Source organism: Python bivittatus, unplaced genomic scaffold (genome assembly GCF_059951505.1).
Source record: "Python bivittatus isolate LINGU-HERP-01145 unplaced genomic scaffold, Pbiv_v1 ctg000070_np1212, whole genome shotgun sequence".
In the NCBI taxonomy this organism is placed as follows: Eukaryota; Metazoa; Chordata; class Lepidosauria; order Squamata; family Pythonidae; genus Python; species Python bivittatus.
This window is the reverse complement of record NW_028277034.1, coordinates 11,339,837-11,357,719: the sequence shown is the minus strand read 5'-3', so window position 1 is coordinate 11,357,719 and position 17,883 is coordinate 11,339,837. Positions and strand designations below refer to the sequence as shown.

At 38.1% G+C, this 17,883-nt stretch overlaps 1 long non-coding RNA gene across 2 annotated transcripts in view; it reads right to left on the bottom strand.

The window, feature by feature from the left end:
• The window catches only part of LOC148216842 (uncharacterized), a 41,426-nt gene extending 29,084 nt beyond the window's left edge, over positions 1-12,342 (bottom strand). For both annotated transcript variants that reach the window (XR_015794385.1, XR_015794386.1), the window contains exons 1-4: positions 12,208-12,342; positions 11,011-11,117; positions 10,640-10,705; positions 2,249-3,539 (exon numbers count right to left, since the gene is read on the bottom strand). This is a non-coding gene — a long non-coding RNA (uncharacterized LOC148216842). The remainder of the gene's footprint in view (positions 1-2,248; positions 3,540-10,639; positions 10,706-11,010; positions 11,118-12,207) is intronic.
• Between the last annotated feature and the right edge of the window lie 5,541 nt (positions 12,343-17,883).

The following is a 17,883-nucleotide window of genomic DNA, read 5'->3' as shown; positions in this document are numbered from 1 at the left end:
TGTGTATTGTTTGAAGATATCTACAATAACCTGACTTTGGAAATTTTCATCTTATATTGCCGATAGATTTGAACCAGTCTGCTGGAATATGCATTTCTATGCTAAACAGTGGTATGAATGAAGTTCTATTTTAATCAGTCTTGCTCCAAATATAAGCATCAGAACAGACTGGACAGTCTATGGTCTGGAGTGATTTAGACCAGGCCTGAAGCAACTTATCAGTTTTAATCTTGAGGTTTATGCACACACCATGGATTCGTTGCATGAGAAGAGCCACACTATATCTGCATTAGATAGTCCTAGATTGATTTATGCATTATAATAAAAATAAAATGAGGTCATCCTAGCTATCACAATTATGCAGGTAGCACCCAGAGAATGCTTATGCTAACTCAAATGCTGGCGTTCCTCTCAACTGCTGCACTCTCTGAAGAGTTATTTGAGGTCCCTTAGGCTGCACAGCCTTTGACCTTATCCCCAGTATCCAGGACAACTAGACATCATGACATTTTGAAGAAAATAAAATGGGACTAATGATGAGAGTCCAACTGCCAGGATTTGATTGAAATACCAATTCATCCCAGTCACCATATTTCCCTTCCAAAAATTTGGATGTTCTTCATAACTTCAGTACAGGGATGTAATAGGTTTTGAACATCCCTTAGAGTATTCAACATTTGGCAGTCAAAGCTGTTGTTTTTGTGACTGAAACACAATTTATGTGGAAAAGCTGAGTCTTCATTTTAAAAAAGTCTATGCTGTAGAATATATCACTGCTTGAGAGGTTTTATTTCCAGTTCTTAAGGTCATTCAAGTTTTATTTTTGTAAGGCTTAAGGATCACAATATACACATACACACATATAAAATCAACTGAAAATAGAGTCGCAAATAAATTGTTCAAAGATAAATTTACCATAAAACGACTATCAGGGCACATCAAAGTAAATTAGGTCTATAAGTATATTTTTAAATAAGGGTTTTGCTGAAGCTTTTACTATAGTACAGCGCCTTTGGAAATTCTCAAGATTAGGAAGTGCCAGCCGTTTTGTCCCGGTAGACAAATTTTGAAGCCATGCTACAAGATAACATGCAAAATGAAAATATCCTTTTCTTTCCATTTGTGGATCTGAACACTGAAATATTACAAAAAAGAGTTGAGAGCTGTTATACAGATAATATCTGATTAGATGCATGTTTCACTCCTTATTGACTCATTCCTTCAGTGCTTACGTGTACGTATGATACTTGGAGAAAGTCATATTTGCAGTTCCATTTTATACATGTCTTCTCAGACACAAACTCCAGTGAGTTCCTCACTTAGATAATTGCAGAGTATTTTCAAGGTCTGATGTAAAGTGCTTACATGAATTATTAGATCTATGTGTTGACAGGAAAGTGGCAATAGAAAAGTCGACATATACATATAACTAAATCTAATCAAAAGAATATTTGAGTCTGAAAATGGGCTGGTTCTGGCTGGGGGCTGTTGGGTGTAGAGAAGGTTTCCCTGAGGTATTCCTGTTGGAGATGGAGATGAGGAATTGCTTGGAATGTTGCTGACTCCACATTCTAAGTCTTCCCTTTTCTCCCCATCACAGGACCATAAGCCATGCTTTGCATATTTTCCCTGCCTTGTTTACCCCTTCTTGGGTAAACAGCAGCTGGAAATTAATAGAGATAGAGTGAAATTTGCAAGATTCAATCTTTTAACATGTTTTGGGGTTGCTTTCTTAAATAAGAATGTGATGAAGAGGTCAGGCACATACAGAAAAGTATGACTGGAAATGTAAATGTACTGTAGAATGCTGCAAGAATGAGGCTTTATTCATCTGCTGTTTATTAATGTAAATATCTTTGATTCCTCTTTTCTATTAAAAAATCACTCAAACTAATGAAAATAATTTAAAGTGAGATTTAAGATAAGAAGATTCAATCAAAAGCAAAATTAAATGGTTTTACATTGCAGTTATTCTTACTATTTACAGTCAGGACCAGAAATATTGGAACAAGGATAACTGTTTTGGCATTTGACCTCTGTACACCACCACACTGAAGTTGAAAGGAAACACACCCAGATGGGAGAGAAGTCAGGACTTTCAGCTGTAATTCAAGGGGTTTGACAAAAGTGGGCACTAACCATTCAGGAAGCACAGCCAGTGGCATAACCCCCCCCCCCCCCCCGTTGGTGGATCATAAGTAATGGAACAAACCAACATCATGACAAACATAAGGATCACCTTTAATACCTGGATGAAAATCCTTTGCAGTCAATGAAGTCTGGAACCCATGGACATGACCAAATGCTGAGTTTCCTCCCTCGAGATGCTTTGCCAGGCCTTTACTGCAGCTGCTGCTTGTTTGTAGGTCTTTCTGCCTTCAGTCTTGTCTTCAGTAAGTGAAAAGCATGCTCTATTGGGCTGAGATCAGGTGACTGACTTGGCCATTGAAGAACATCCCACTTCTTTGCCTTGCGAAACTCTTGGGTAGCTTTTGCTGTAAGTTTTGGGTCATTATCCTTCTGCAATATGAAGCGGCGTCCTATCAGTTTGGCAGCATTTGGCTGAATCTGAGCAGAAAGTGTAGCCCTATACACTTCAGAATTCATCCTGCTGCTTTTATCAGCAGTCAGGTCATCAATAAACACCAGTGACCTGGTTCCTTTGGCAGCCATACATGCCCATGCCATAACACTGACTCCACCATGTTTGACAGATGATGTGGTATGCTTTGGATCATGAGCTGTTCCTTTCCTTCTCCATACTTTTCTCTTCCCATCATTCTGGTGCAAGTTAATCTTGGTTTCATCAGTCCAAAGAATCTTATTCCAGAACTTGGCAGGCTTTTTTAGGTGTTTGCTGGCAAAGTCTAATCTGGCCTTTTTGTTCTTGACAAACCAGTGATTTGTTGTGAAGCCTCTGTATTTACATTCATAAAGCCATCTCTTGACTGCAGATGTTGACAATAACATGCCTACCTCCTCAAGAGCATCCTTGACCTGGCTAGATGTTGTGAAAGGATTCCTCTTCACCACGAGCAGAATTCTGTGGTCATCCACTTTAGTTGTCTTCTGTGGTCTTCCAGGCCTTTTGCTGTTGCTGAGCTTGCCAGTTAATTCCTTCTTTTTCAGGATGTTCCAAACTGTTGTACTGACCACTCCCAATGTTCTTGCTATCTCTCTGAGGGGTTTATTTTGTTTTCTCAGCCTAATGATGGCCTCCTTCACTTGCATGGACACCTCTTTGGACCTCAAGTTGAGAGTTCCAGTGAACAGCTACCAGATGCAAATGTAACACTCAGAACCACCTCCAGGCCTTTTATCTGCTTGATTGGTCATGGAGTACTCAGGAAACAGGCCACACCTGGCTATGCAGCTGCTTGTCAGCCATTCCAGGACTCATAGTAGTTCAGCAGATAGGACACTGATTGGATAACCTTTTGGGGAACTTTTCTGTTGGTCAGCTGGATGGAGTACTTACTGGTTCATGGTGTTCTCAAGGCTGTCAGCAGTGAAGAATATTGTTGGTAGGTTTCAAATACCTTTGGAGAATTTGGAGAATTAACATGGCGGTATTCATAGTCAAAGCAATACAAAGCTATATTTACTGTAGCCTTTGGCAACAAAAACTTGGTAGCTTATATTTTATAAGCTCTCAAGAATAAAAATGTTGGATTACAGTGACTGTGTGAGCCTATTGTTTCCTTAGGGCAGACTGTATGGTAGCTAGAATAGTAATTTTTTGGATTATTATTTTATATGTAATAAGAGCAAAGTCAGTATCAAATGGAAAACGAAAAATATTAAAACTAAGAGCAGAGGACAATATAGATCACACTAGGTGGTGCTGCAATCCTAACTGAAGTTTTGTAATCTGCAGTAATGGTGAGGGATACACTGAATTCTTTTAAACGTAGGAGATATTTGGAGGAGGGTTGGCTTTAAATAAAAAATATATTTGACATCCTAATGTATTTAGGATGTCAAAAAGAGTGTTGTACAAGTTATAAACTGGAGGAAAAGAAGTATCCCTGTAATAATACTCATACTACTGTAGTTGTGGTAGTAAGCATTATTACTACTACTAATATTAGCTACGTGTTAATTTGTTTCTTCTTTACTAGTAATGCCTATTAACTAATGTTAATTATTTAAAAGACACACATAATTCAGTAGGACATAATTCTTGTAAACTTTTGAAATGAGGAAAAGATCTCTTCTGTAAACAGTACTGATGCAGTTTAATGCATATGGAATTTTCAGCAAACTAAAATAATTCACAACTTTAACAATTGGGATGGCCCCCTAAATGGCATGAATAGGCATAGATCATTTTATTAGATCTATCAGTGATAGATTAAATGTCCAATTAATATGATAATTATAACTAAATGGAACCTTTGTGATGCCCTTCTGCCTACTAACTGCTGAGAAGACACAGCAACATTATAATTTACAGTATATATAGGCCTTAGAGATCTGGCTGGTTTCTGCTGGAAACTGTTATACTGAGTAACACATTTGTTTTCCAGTGGTCACATTTTCAGTAATTGGCTTAAGTGAATTTGCCTTTTCAGCATATCAACATAAGCAAGATTTTAGAATCTTGTTGGTTTTAGAAACTTGTCATGGTATACTATAAAAAGAAGGAAAATGTTAAAAGTCATGAGATAGTAGGAACCACGGCAAATCTGGACATGAGAGACATGTTGGCTAAATGTCCCTTGGAGGTATTTGTCAAATTTGATTGGTCAAGCATTTTGAAAATTATTCTAGGGAAAGTAGCAATTTTATGTTTCCATGTGCAATAATTTGCAAGCTGGAGGCAAATGGTATCCAGGGACCAGGATTTCTATGCAAAGAATTCAATCAAGGCTGCTTATGCATTATGGTTATTTTGTACTGTGCCTTTGGAGAATTTTCTGCTTATCCCACCTGATATATTTGGCATCTAAAGGAAACATTCCCATTTGAAGTGAAACATTTTCTCAACTTGTGCATTCTGTAATGGGCTCTGTATCACAGACTTCTTTGTCATAGTGAGAACTCTGACATATATGGATTTGTGATCATGTGAATAATGCCTGCTCTATTTTTCCTATTGGCTTTCATTCAGTTTCTTATAGGTGAAAAGTATAATAGAGAATGCAGATAACCTTGTAGTGATGGATGACTATATGGGATGGCATTTTTAAAAAAGCTGGAAACATTCAATTGACATGAGAGACAGATTGTTTCTTCATAATTGTTTGAGGCTTCATTCTAGTCCACTCTGAAAACCCCTATTTTGTTCAGGATGCAAGATTTTATATATTCCCAACCTCATGGTCCACAGATGTATTGTTCTATAACTTCCATCATCCCCAGTCAACATGTTCTCTTCTACAGCTATAGAAAGAGAAACATGCATGCAGAAATGTACATTAGTTATAGTTCCTCCCTCTTGTGGCATAATGTATGAAAGTATAAGTCTGTATAGAGATCTGTGAGCCATACCCAGTTTGAAGCATATACAGATGTCCATTGGAAAGATGAACTATTTCTTCTGTTGCCAATTCATTGGAAATGTTTCTTTTTTTAAAAAAGGAAGTACATCAATCACACTTCCTCTGCTGTATTTCCTTCTTAAATCTTCAGCCTTAAAATAAATTAAACTTGAGTGATCCCTATGGAATAGCTATGTAATTGTTCTATCCTTGCAATCAGTCATGAAAAATGTAATCATTATGATTTTGGGGAGCATCTTCTGAAGTCAGTCTTATTCATTCCGAAAGCACCAAAACAGGCACACTGAAGGGTAGGTCACAGCTACTGAGTCCCAAACCTGCAAGCATTCAGCTATCTCCCAAAACAATGCATTATTTTTGATGGCCTTCAACCTGGAATAAATATCTCTTTGCTTTTAATTAGAGAAGATGAAGGAAGGAAGGAAGGAAGGAAGGAAGGAAGGAAGGAAGGAAGGAAGGGAGGGAGGGAGGGAGGGAGGGAGGGAGGGAGGGAGGAAGGAAGGAAGGAAGGAAGGAAGGAAGGAAGGAAGGAAGGAAGGAAGGAAGGAAGGAAGGAAGGAAGGGCTATTTATTAATTTAGATTTTAACCCAACCCAGCCTATTACCTCATGGGCTCTGGGTGAAAATAACATCAACATTTCAAACATTAAAATAACCTTAAAATATTATTATTAACATATAATAATTCCATTAATTATTTAAGGAAAATTAAAGAGAGCTACTTAGAGGTACAGTTTCAGGGAATGTCAGGATAGGATTTTAGGTTTTTTTCCAAAAATCCCAAAGGAGGGGGCCTGCCTCAGGTCCATTGGAAGTTTATTCTAAAGATCTGATGCTGCAGTGGAGAAGACTCGCTGATGGACAACTTCTCTTATAGGTGGAACAGTCAGCAAGCTTTCTCCAGCACATCTCAGAATATGATATGTTTGCTAATGGTGAGGTGATTTCTCAGGTATCCAAGTCTGGAAGCTCTTATGGCTTTAAGTACTGGCTTTAAGTACTGGCACTATGCTCCTGGCAACTGATGCAGTGATCACAGTACAGAAGTAATGTGTGCCTGTCTTCCAAGCCCAGATGTGTCACTAGCAGAATGTTTGAATCATGTGGGATAGAATTGTCCTTATCTGAATGAGTTGTTCTCAACTAAGAAAACACTGAGAACAAGTAAGGTGCAGTGGTTAAAGTGTAGACTAGGAGGGGGGAAATCCCATCCTCAAGTCCACCTTCACCCATGGAAACTTCCTGGGTGACTTTGAGGAGTCACTTTCCTTCAGCTCAACCTGCTTCACTGGATTTTTATTGTGGAGAAAAATAGGGGGAAGGAGCATTTGATACATTACCTAGACTTATAAATGAAAGGAGGGTTATAAACCTTGTAAGATAATAAATAAAGGAAGTATCTTATGTACCCACATTTCCTATTATCATTGTGCAGGGTTGGGATGAGTGTTTAAACCTCACTTCAGTGCCTGTCAAGACCATCTTTGCATCTTTTACCTCTGCATAATTTAAATGGATGACCAGGGATGAAGGCAATATTTCCATGCATTATCTTTTCCACTTAAGTCAAGTTTCCTACAAACCACCACAGCTGTCAAACCATATACTGGAAAGAGGGTGCTTGAGGAGAGTTGTTTATGAAAGCAGCAGCCACTTGGTGGAGGAGGTCATTTAGGGGTTATGCTAGCAGCCCAGCAGCAAGGTTTCAATAACAGAATATACACGTAGCCCTCAACTTATGACCATTCATTCAGTGACTACTGAAATTATGGTGGTGCTGAATGAAGGGACCTATGACTGGTGCCCGAAGTTACAGCTGTTGCAGCACCTCTGCCATCATGTGATCAGAATTCAGGCCCTTGGCAGCCTGCCTGTACTTACAACCGCAGGGATGCTTCAACCCCCCCCCCCCGCCTATCTACCCCATCTATGCCCTTTTGGCCCCCTGTCACCCTCTGCTCCACTGCCCCAGCTGACCTTTGCCATCTTCTTGCTCCCACTGCTGAGGCGTGCCTGGCCTGGCCCTTTGTGAGGCAGCTGCTGGACACATGAAGCTTTCTTCCCCAGGTTGCACCTGAAGGTTTCCTTGCAAGACCTCAGGAAGATGGCTTCACATGGCCAGCAGCTGCCTCATGAAAAGACAGGCCAGGCATGCCTTGTTAACAGTGGGAGCAAGAAGATGGGGAAGATCAGCTGGGATGGCAGAGCGCAGGGTGGCAGGGGCCTCTGAGTGCAGGAGTGGCAAGGGTGACTGCAGCTGGGACTTTTTTTGTGCCAGGCTCCTGGGGTTCGTACTCTGCTGCTCTGGGTCTGCAAAAAACAGCAAAAATCAACCCCAGAGCCACAGTGCAGTGCAAAGCCCAGCCCCAGCCCAGTCCAGCAGCCAGGCTAGGCATGCTTTGTCAGCAGCAGAAGCAAGAAGACAGAAAAGGTCAGCTGAGGTGGCAGAGTGCAGGGCAGCAGGGGTCTTGGAATGCAGATTGGCAAGCGTAACTGTGGCTGGGTCTGAGTTGGGGTGGCTGGGGTTCCCTGGGGTATGACAAGCAGCCCTACAGCCACACAGTCCTGGGGCTGCTTGCTGCCCTGCAAGGCAGGGTGCAGGGTGGCCAAAAGGGCAAAGATGGGGGGGAGATAGGCAAGTGGGGGAAGCTGGAGATAGTCCCTTTCCTTACTAAGGCTCGGGGGTAGGACCGATCAAGCCCAGAATGGCTTAGACTGGGGTTGGCCCTTGGCTAACAACCAGCAGAATTCACTTAACAACTGCAACGGGGAGTGCCAGGATTTCTGTTGCTAAGTGATACGGTCCCATGACGTCTCACTTTACGACCACATCACTTAGCAATGGAAATTCCGGTCCCAAATTTGGTCATAAGTCAAGGACTACCTGTATAGCTTTGGAAGGCTGGATGCAACCTTTGGCTTTATATGGATAATATGTGCAAATTGGAATTTTGCAATAGATGTGTTTCATGTTTCCTATTCACTTGTGATTTCATTCATTTATTCATTCTGTCAGTATTCAGTTAAAAACAGTTACGTCAATACAAAATAAATATATATGGTTACTGAGTAAGATTATCGCCATTTTGTAACAAACAGATTAAAATCTTCTTTTTGTGCTTTGTGATTTGCGATTTTGAATTTTTCAGAATGTTTAAATGGCACTGAGTGAATTTCAGGCAAACCTCTGAGTCAAGCAAGAAAACTTTCATTTCAAATGAATATTAGTTTCAAGTTGCATTTTTCAGCCACTTATTTTATTATAACTGAAGTATGGGGGAGAGAAATGAAATCTTTTAAGCAACTTACTTGAATAATGTTTGCAAGTTCAAAGTTAGGTTAGTTCAACTGCTTTGGCATATGCCATGTTTGCCTGTAAAGCCAGACGTTTTGTTATTTCAGCAGGCCTTAAGCATGTAATAAATAAATTTCCACTGGGTTGGCATTTCCTTTTTTGCTTCCTTGTTGCAAGACAGATTGTTCTTCAGCACTCTCTGGGGATTCTATGGGTTTTCTCAGAATGACTAAAATGGTCAGAAGATCAGCGTTCTCATGCCATTTTCACACAGAAAATCCAGCAAATGACAGTTCGGTCAAACAATAGAATTACAACACAGCTCTGTGGTCAAATGCATTCTCAGGTGTAGGAAGGCAGAGGTGGAATACATTTTAATTCTCTTAGGAGTAACTTGTGAATTAATGAAAACAAATAATAGCTGCTACTGCTGCTTTTCTGAAAAATTATGAGTATACCACTAGACACTCTCATGAGACTCTTGAGAAAGATATATGCCGGTCATAGATCTTTGTAGGAAACACTAAAATTAAGAAAATAAGAATGTGTAGTACCTCCATGGAAGGGCTGGAATTTATAAAGCCCTCAGTCTCAGATACAGTACCTTGAACCTGATTTTCTCCAGAGAACATCATAAGCAACCCTTTTGTTCTATCCTTCCCATTCCATACAACAGTATTGTATATATATTTCTACACTTTCTGCTCTGTTTTTATTGTTATGTAATTCCTGGCAGCTGGGAATATGATCAGGTTTTTTTTCCTTTGCCATTTTGTATACTAAACTACGGCTGCTTTGTCATACCAAGTCCATTTACTGTAGATTAGGGAAGACGGTGATTTCCAGATGCTGTAAACTCCAGTTACCATAATCCCTAGCTAAGGACCACAGGTTATGACAGATGTAGTTAATGACATTTTGAGGGTGCCAGGTTGCCACCCCTCTCTCGACCAAGTGATAACTATTTGGAATGCCCAAGTATTGGTTTTATTTTTATTTAATTTATGGGCTACCCAACTCCCAAATGACTCTGCATGGCTTACAACTAAGAATCAACATATATATAAAAACATATGAAAGACACAATGGACAAGAATAACAAAATATTCAAAACAAGACCAAAATAAATCAAGTCAATCCAAACAAAACAAGACAGGCAAAAGTTCAAAAGGAGGTTCCACAATCACCTTCTCCCTTGGCCTGAACAATCAGGTCTTCAATAGTTTCCTGAACAACATTAAGAGTGGGAGCCAAACAAATCTCCTGGGGCGGGGGAGATCATCCCATAGTAGGCACTTCCTGGGTCCTGAAAGATGACATTCTGTAATTGATGGCACCAGGAGTGCACTCATCCTGCTGGATCATACTGGACAAGCAAAGATTACTGGAGATAGGCAGTTCCTTGTTGCAGATATCAATAGTTCTCTACGCTAGAATCACTGTTATTTTTGACCTGGTATGCACAGGGCTATGGTATGAACTTTGGGATTAAGTTCAAGGCGTTCCCACAAAATGGCTGCCTTTTGAAGTCACAAGAATCATTAAAGAAAAAGCAAACTAATGATAAAACCCCTTGTAGCATCTTCATTCTCCTCGATGCTTCTTGTAACACTCAGGTTGGCATTTTCTGGTAAGTGGGCACATTTTCAAGCAATGCACTCAGATGCTACATCTACCTTTTCTATTTTATAGATAAAATATGTTTATAGATTCTGGGTGACACTGGAGATTTTATTATTTCTAACCCAAGTGGGGCAGGAGCCTCGCTGGTACCACAGAAGGTATCTTTTAGGCACATTGATGCTGAAAAGGGCCATATTAGAATAATCAAGCTACATACCAAACAGCAGCCAATCTATGTCTTATGGAGATTAGAACAGGGAGGTCCTACCTTGATGTCATATTTCTGTTGGAAAGAGGAGACACAGACACACATTACAATGTCAACTTCTTATGTTTTCAAAAATAAATAAGAAGACAAATGGTGATCAATTACTGGGCACTGAGGATTATATTAAATATTGTACAGTTGTATGTTACCTTTTTTTTCAAATCAGAAAATAAAAATAACATGAATTTGAGTGAAGAAAGTAAGGGGTTGGAGAAAGTGAAAAGAGGGACGGCTTAACCATTTCTGACTCTTTGGTATTCTTGTTCATAATCCCTCTCCAACTGCTTTTGAATTTTGTGGGGAAAGATAAATATACTTACTTTGTTGAGTTGGTAGCTGGGAAAGCAACCCGAAAGATTTTGAGTGGAATGAAGCCAGCAAGACATTGGTTAGGCAACCTTTCTCCTCTGTATGCAGCCTCTTAGAACTGTTATTCAATTATAAAACAAAGGATGATATTCCATATAGGTTTGGTGTAATAAAATTGATTCACTTAGCACTAATTAGATACTGTAATAACTAACAATGGGGTTTACTGTAATACTGTAGCTCCTGGCATTTCTCAGCTCAATTATATACAAAGCTTCTAACACAAGAGATTTTGTTGTAAGGTGAGTTTTGTGACAATCTTGGCGGTGGGTGTGTGTGTCAATGATTAGAGTTTGTTTTTTACCTGTCAGTTTAGAAATATGCTAGGGTTACAAAAAGAAAAGCTGGTTATTTACTTACTAAGGAAAGCTGAAATTAATATTGTGACATCGAGCTCTGAGTATATAAGCTCTACTAAAGTAAATAACCAAACAGCTAGATTGAAATGTATAACTGCATTAGGCAGTGAGAACAATTAGCAGAGTTGCCAGAAAGCATCTTTGCTTAAGAAAGAGTAGTGGCATAAAAATTCTTGAGTGCTGCCTGCAAAAGGTTAATTGATTGTACAAACATATACATTGTTGAAAGAGTTACATAAAATGCATCTGCTTCTTGAGATGATCCAGTTCTTCTAAAACCTGTGGACAAACCCAACTTCTGGTATGTGTGTGTTTCACAGCAAGTAGAATTTGCTCTGCACTGCTCTCTTGCTGTGTGGTGTAACATACAGAATGCTGGGATGGATGTAGAAAACTCAGGAGAGACAATATGTAGCTACTCTGCATGACCCGTTATGAGGCAGTTCCTTGTGTTCTCAACGGACAGATAAAGTAGCAGAATAAATCATTTTAGATGTGCTGTTCTCCTGCCATGTTTCTACACAATGAGCAGAACAGCCAGAAATATGCAGATCCCAGTAAACAACATTTTTTTAAAAAAAAACATTCATTATTTAATGTTCATTACTTAAAAATCAGACTTAAGAATGACTGAAATCCTTATCAGCCAGTCTTGCTTGATCTTCCTGCTTCATGCTCCTGCTTCAGGAAAGGAGATACTCCTGGGGAAGATGGGAAGCTACGGTTTGGGAGCAAATAGAAAGCATTCCTTCAGAAGGAATGGAAGCAAAGCATCGTTTGTCTACTTACCGATTGCTCTGAACCAGATTCATGTAACTGGTGATTGTCCTTCTGACATTTTTGTTGCTGGATTCAAATCCGTTGTATTAGTCATATATTTCTCTTTCATTACTGATACTTGCAGAAATGTGGCATTATATTTCTATAGGTGGGGAGGTAAAATAGGAGCATATGAAGGATGATTTGCAATCAAAGAACAGAAACAACAACAAAAAAATTTCATCCTGAAAATGAGTTGGAATTCAGGCATGAAAACCACTTCAAATGCGAAGAAAAAATGCATAACCACAGTTCTGTATAAAAGGTGCTATGAGAGAAATAAAGCAGCACAAGAAAAAATTGTGCTTAACTAATAGTGTAGAGACAGTGTTTGCAAATATATTGTAATTGTGGTTCAGAAACAAGAGTGATGGTCAGAACTGTCAAGCACTAGCTGAAGAGATTCTGTCTATAGCAATGTTTCTTAAATTGGCAACTTTAAGATGCGTGGACTTCAACTCCCAGAATTCCCCAGCCAACATTCTGGCTGGAAGATTCTGGGAGTTGAAGTCCACACAACTTAAAGTTGCCAAGTGTGAGAAACACTGGTCTATAGTATACAAAAGGTTTGGATTTCTTTCTAAAAGAAAAGGTACCATACTATGAAGCAATCAAAACTTTGTCTTAAATCAAAGTGTTATAAATATTATTTTGACCTCCTTCCAAAAATCTTTTGAGTTGCTCCTTTTAATTTGTGTCTGACAATAACCAGCCATACCATTCCAATTTTAAGTACAGCAATAGTTGAATTCATGTCAAAAAATTATGCGGTGAATAGCGGAAGAGATCTGGAGACCTTGTTTAGTACTGTTTTGACACTCAGCCTTTTTTATTGCTCTGCTTTTGGAATTCAACTCTACAGTCCACACATTGATCTCAGCACTTAAACAAAGCACACTTTAAGAATGTAAGATACCTCTCCATATGGGAAAACATGCATGTTTTCTCATATCTTAAGGCTTAGGATATTTTTTTTTAAAGCAGAGAATGCAGAAGCAAGTGGATGAATCAGTCTTTTCAGAAAAACAATGCAAAAAAATAATAAAAGCTGGCAAATTGTCTGGATGAACTATAAAATGAATGTAAAGTTGGCAAATGCAGTTAGTCTTCATACGGCATCAGAAGGCATGAGAAAATGAAGATATGATGATATCTGCACACATGGACATAATTTTTAACTAAAAATCCATTTTGATCTGGTTTACTGAGATTGGGACTTGGTTTTCTTAATTGAGAGCAGCCAATGAAAGCATCAATGTGGGTTTATAATAGTAAGAATCCAGCTTTTGCTAGTAACTCCCACAAAGGCACGTCTGAGACATCATAATAATTTCCTATCTCTGGGTGTGGATAAGATTTCATGTCTTTTATATAAATAGAGGTAGTGTCCGGTTAAGAACACCTGGTTTAAGGACGAGCCATAGTTAAGAATGGAGCCTATTGTAGCAAAATTTGAGTTAAATACACAATGGTTCGAGTTAATTACACGATAATACTGTTCTGACTTACATACAAATTTAACTTAAGGACAGACCTTGGGAATGGAACTTGTTCTTAAACTGGGGCCTACCTGTATATAGAAAAGCCTGGCACAGTTTATTAAGTTGGCCATTAGTGATACTTAAAAGGGGCAGAGAAGGCTTTCTCATGTTAAATTCTCTGTCAGAAAAAAAGGTGTATATCTTTTGTCATTTACCATCTTAGGACAGCAGATGTGCAACAGTTGAAAACTGATAAGGCTTTTTGTCAGAAACAAATCCCCATCCCACTGGGCATCTTTAAAGACCATGTTTCCATCTTTCCTATTTAGTTCTTCTGCTACCATTGTAGCAACATTGTAGGAATTTCTAGTTTTCTTTGGAGATAGTTCAGCTGTTAGTTCTTTACTTTCACTCTACTTATCAATATTATTTTCTTCAGGTTTTGCATTTGTCTTTAGTTGCTCTTGGCCACAAATGTGCACTGGGAGTCAGGTCTCTATGACCATGGATATCTGTAACGCCCGAGGAAGAGAATCCTTGTTAGCCAGCCAGAAGGAACCTGGGGTGGACATGCACTGAAAATGTATGGATAATTTCAGTACCTGCAAGGAACAAATCAGGTTTTCTTTCAAGATATCATTCAGTCCCTGTTCTGGACTCCTAGCCAGATTTTCTCCATTTTCATTCTTCATCTTCCTTATAGTTTTTCTTATAGTTCTTGAAAGAGTTGCTCTTTTTGGGCAACTGGGGCTTCACATGTCTTATGATAACCATCTCAATCTATCTCAAGCAAGAATTCTAGAAAGCCTCTCAACTGAGATGATATTTTCTTGAATTCTGAGTTTATTCTGTCTTCTCCCCATTTGTCTTTAAATCTCCTGGATTTTCTCCATTGATCAGCTGACTTTGCACCTTATTATTGATTCTACAGCTAAGGATGTTAATTTTCACTTGATGAATACCTACAAAATCTGAAGATTTCTAATTGTTTATATAGATGTATCAATGCCAATGTTGCTTTATAGAAGAAAAGGGTGCATATCCCTATGCTGAGGAATTTAGGGTTGTAAATTAACACAAAAGAAACAACAGAAGAAAGGAACTGAAAAAAAGCAGGTTTCTGATAAACATGTTTAATAGACTTGAGTTTATAGGTGGTATGGCAATTAAGGTACCTCTACCCATTACTTTAGCACTACAAGTCACTCATTATAGAATGGTCCCACAACCATTACCTGTAGTTATATGCTGTAGATATTCAGTGCTGAATGCATGTACAAGCATTATGCTACAGGAGAAGTTGCCCTTGATTTAGAGCTTTATAGGCAATAATCAGCACTTGAACTAAACTGAAAACTAACTGGAGTAATATGGCAAATATCAGAAATTATGAAGATTCCCCTATTTTGTGTTGTCTGAGTTTCAGAATATTCTTCAAAAATACTCTTCAAGAATGCATTGCAATCCATTCAGGAAATAAGAAGGGCAGTGGCCAGATGTATATGATCAGGAATGGCACAGCTATTTTGCAATCCTAACTGAGCAAAAGCAATTCTAATCAGTTTTTCCCAGTCTTCTGAAACAGCAAATATAATAATTCATTAAACATCCAAATCTGTCTCACAGAAGCTATATTTCTTAGACTGGATCATTTTTATTATTGACTGAAATCACTTCTGTCCTGCCTGGATTAAATCTCAATTTGTAAAGCCACTTTCAGTCAATCCTGAATGAACTCAGAGATCAGTACAGCACACCTAAAACTTCTTTATCATTAAAAGATACATAGAGTAAAATCTAGGCATTACTGTCCTTTATGCTGATGACTGAACTCCAGTGTAAAGATAGCTACTCCACTGATTTCATATAGATGCTAAATAGTTGAAATAATTGATTGTATCCCAGAGTGCCACATATGCTTAAGACATTGAGGATGGGCAGAAGCCTTTAACACAACATACTGATATGAAGTAGCTAGGTAAAACTAGAAGAACTATAAAATGGTGTTCCTTTTACTGTCTCTGCAAGATGTCCTTGAAGAATACTATGATTAACTGAACTGATTTCTATAGAATGCAAGGATACAGAACTGGGCACAAGATTGTACTTTTTAAAAACTGCTTTCAAAATATTCACTAGTTGTAACTCCTTTTTAACGGTCTGCATCTTGTCTCTTTTAGAGTTCTCATGGAATGAATTCTTCCATGTGGCATAACTCCAGCTTTGGTTTTCTCATAATTAAAATATGGGTGGAATGTTGTTCATAACCTCAAATGAATAAAAACAGAATGTCTAGCACCAGTTGTTTCCTAAACCTTCCCGTGCCATTCTCCCAATGACTGTTTATTAATTGATTAGTGCTTCATGTTATATAAACACTGAGGAGAGAGAAGAGAGATTGTACATTGAATGACTTCTACCTAGACTATTCCATTTGGTTTTGGTTGATAAGCTGAAAACTGGTCTATGACTTCATATAAGGCAAGTTACACCAGCAACAGTGTAACACACCCACATACACCGACACATTTTTTTTTAAGATTGACAGGCATAATCCCCAAAATCCTCTTCATAGGATTTGAATCAGTGAGCTAACATATATTAATGGATACCACAGTTAATAGTACACCTGTTAAAAAGGTGAATGAAATTTTATGATACATTAAGAGAATCATACAGTCCAATCAGGGACTTGCAACTTTTAGACTGGAGCCATTAGATACAGACCACTGATATCCAAAATTACAATGAAATTGCCAAAATCTTACAAGATAAACCAAACTTCAGGATATCTTTGCGTTCTTGCATGAAATTCTGGGAGATTAGATAGATAGGTAAACCAACAAACTGGCATTGTGTGACTATCCATATTATGAATATAATTTCATCATACCACCTCTTATGTACTCTGTGCAGTGTTCACTACTACATTAAAAAAAAAAATCTTTCCTTTAGAGGAAGGAAACTAGGATGGAAAATAAAAACATCATTCTTTGATGATTAGTTAAAAGAGGTAGATGATTTTTGCTTAATGAAGAGATTAATAAGACCCATAGTAGCAATCTTCAAATACTGTACCTCACAAACAGAAGATGGAGTAAGCTTCTTCTTTGTCTGACAAAAATAAAATATTACATTTCAATTAAATCTTAAGTATTCCCAATGATAAGAGTTGTTCAACATTAAAACATTATCTTAGGAAATGATGGTTTCTCCTCAGTTAGCAGAGTTTGGGATGCCATAGTGACATTCTTTATTGTAGAGTTTCTGAATTGGATTCTGTCAACTCTCTTCCAGTTCTGTTAATATATGTGGCTGTTTGTAACAAAACTGATTTAACTATGGTAAATCCTAATCTATTCCTACACTCCTATTTTCTGGATCCCCTTTAATTCTGCAAGATTAATGTGACCATCAATTCAATTCTTGTTGTTCTACTGTGAAGTACATTTGTCACAAATATACTGTATCTAGTACTGTGGTTTTTCACATGTCTCTCATGCCTTCTTTAAAGTGCAGGCAGATTTATACTACTCTGTTCTCATTGTCTTTCTTCAGTATGTTTTCCTAATCTTTTTTCTTCTTATAACTCTCATACAAATGTCCTTTTTTCCAAGCCTATGTGTTTTTCCTTTCCACCTCTGACAATTTTCTTCCTTCCACATCCAAACATCTCCATCCCTTGTTAAACTGGAATAATTACTGTACAAGACATCTGTATTCTTGTGTGAAAAGAAAACAAATGAAGGAGAGAGAAAGAGAGTGAAAGCCTATATGGGTATACAGAAAAGGATAAAAGTATGTGGTTAAAAAGGGCTGGAGTTACACCCTACATTACAAATTCAGATTGTATCTGATTTGCATCTGATTTGCAATTTTAATTTGTAAAATACTTAGGAAGTTAAAGGGTTAAGAAACTATGTTGTATTTATAAAAGCCTTAGCAAATGCAAGGTGATGATCTTTAATATCATTTTTTCCTCTTTGTGCAATCGACTCAAACCACTATTAATTTCCTTTTGTTAAAACAGGATGAAGTTCATTGGGTCTATATTTTTTATATTGACCCCCAAATCTTGAAACATGTTCAAGCAAGTGATTGCTCAAGTGTAAACCTAAACTTATTTTCAGTTATTTACATTGACAAGGAAAGATTAGGTATTTAC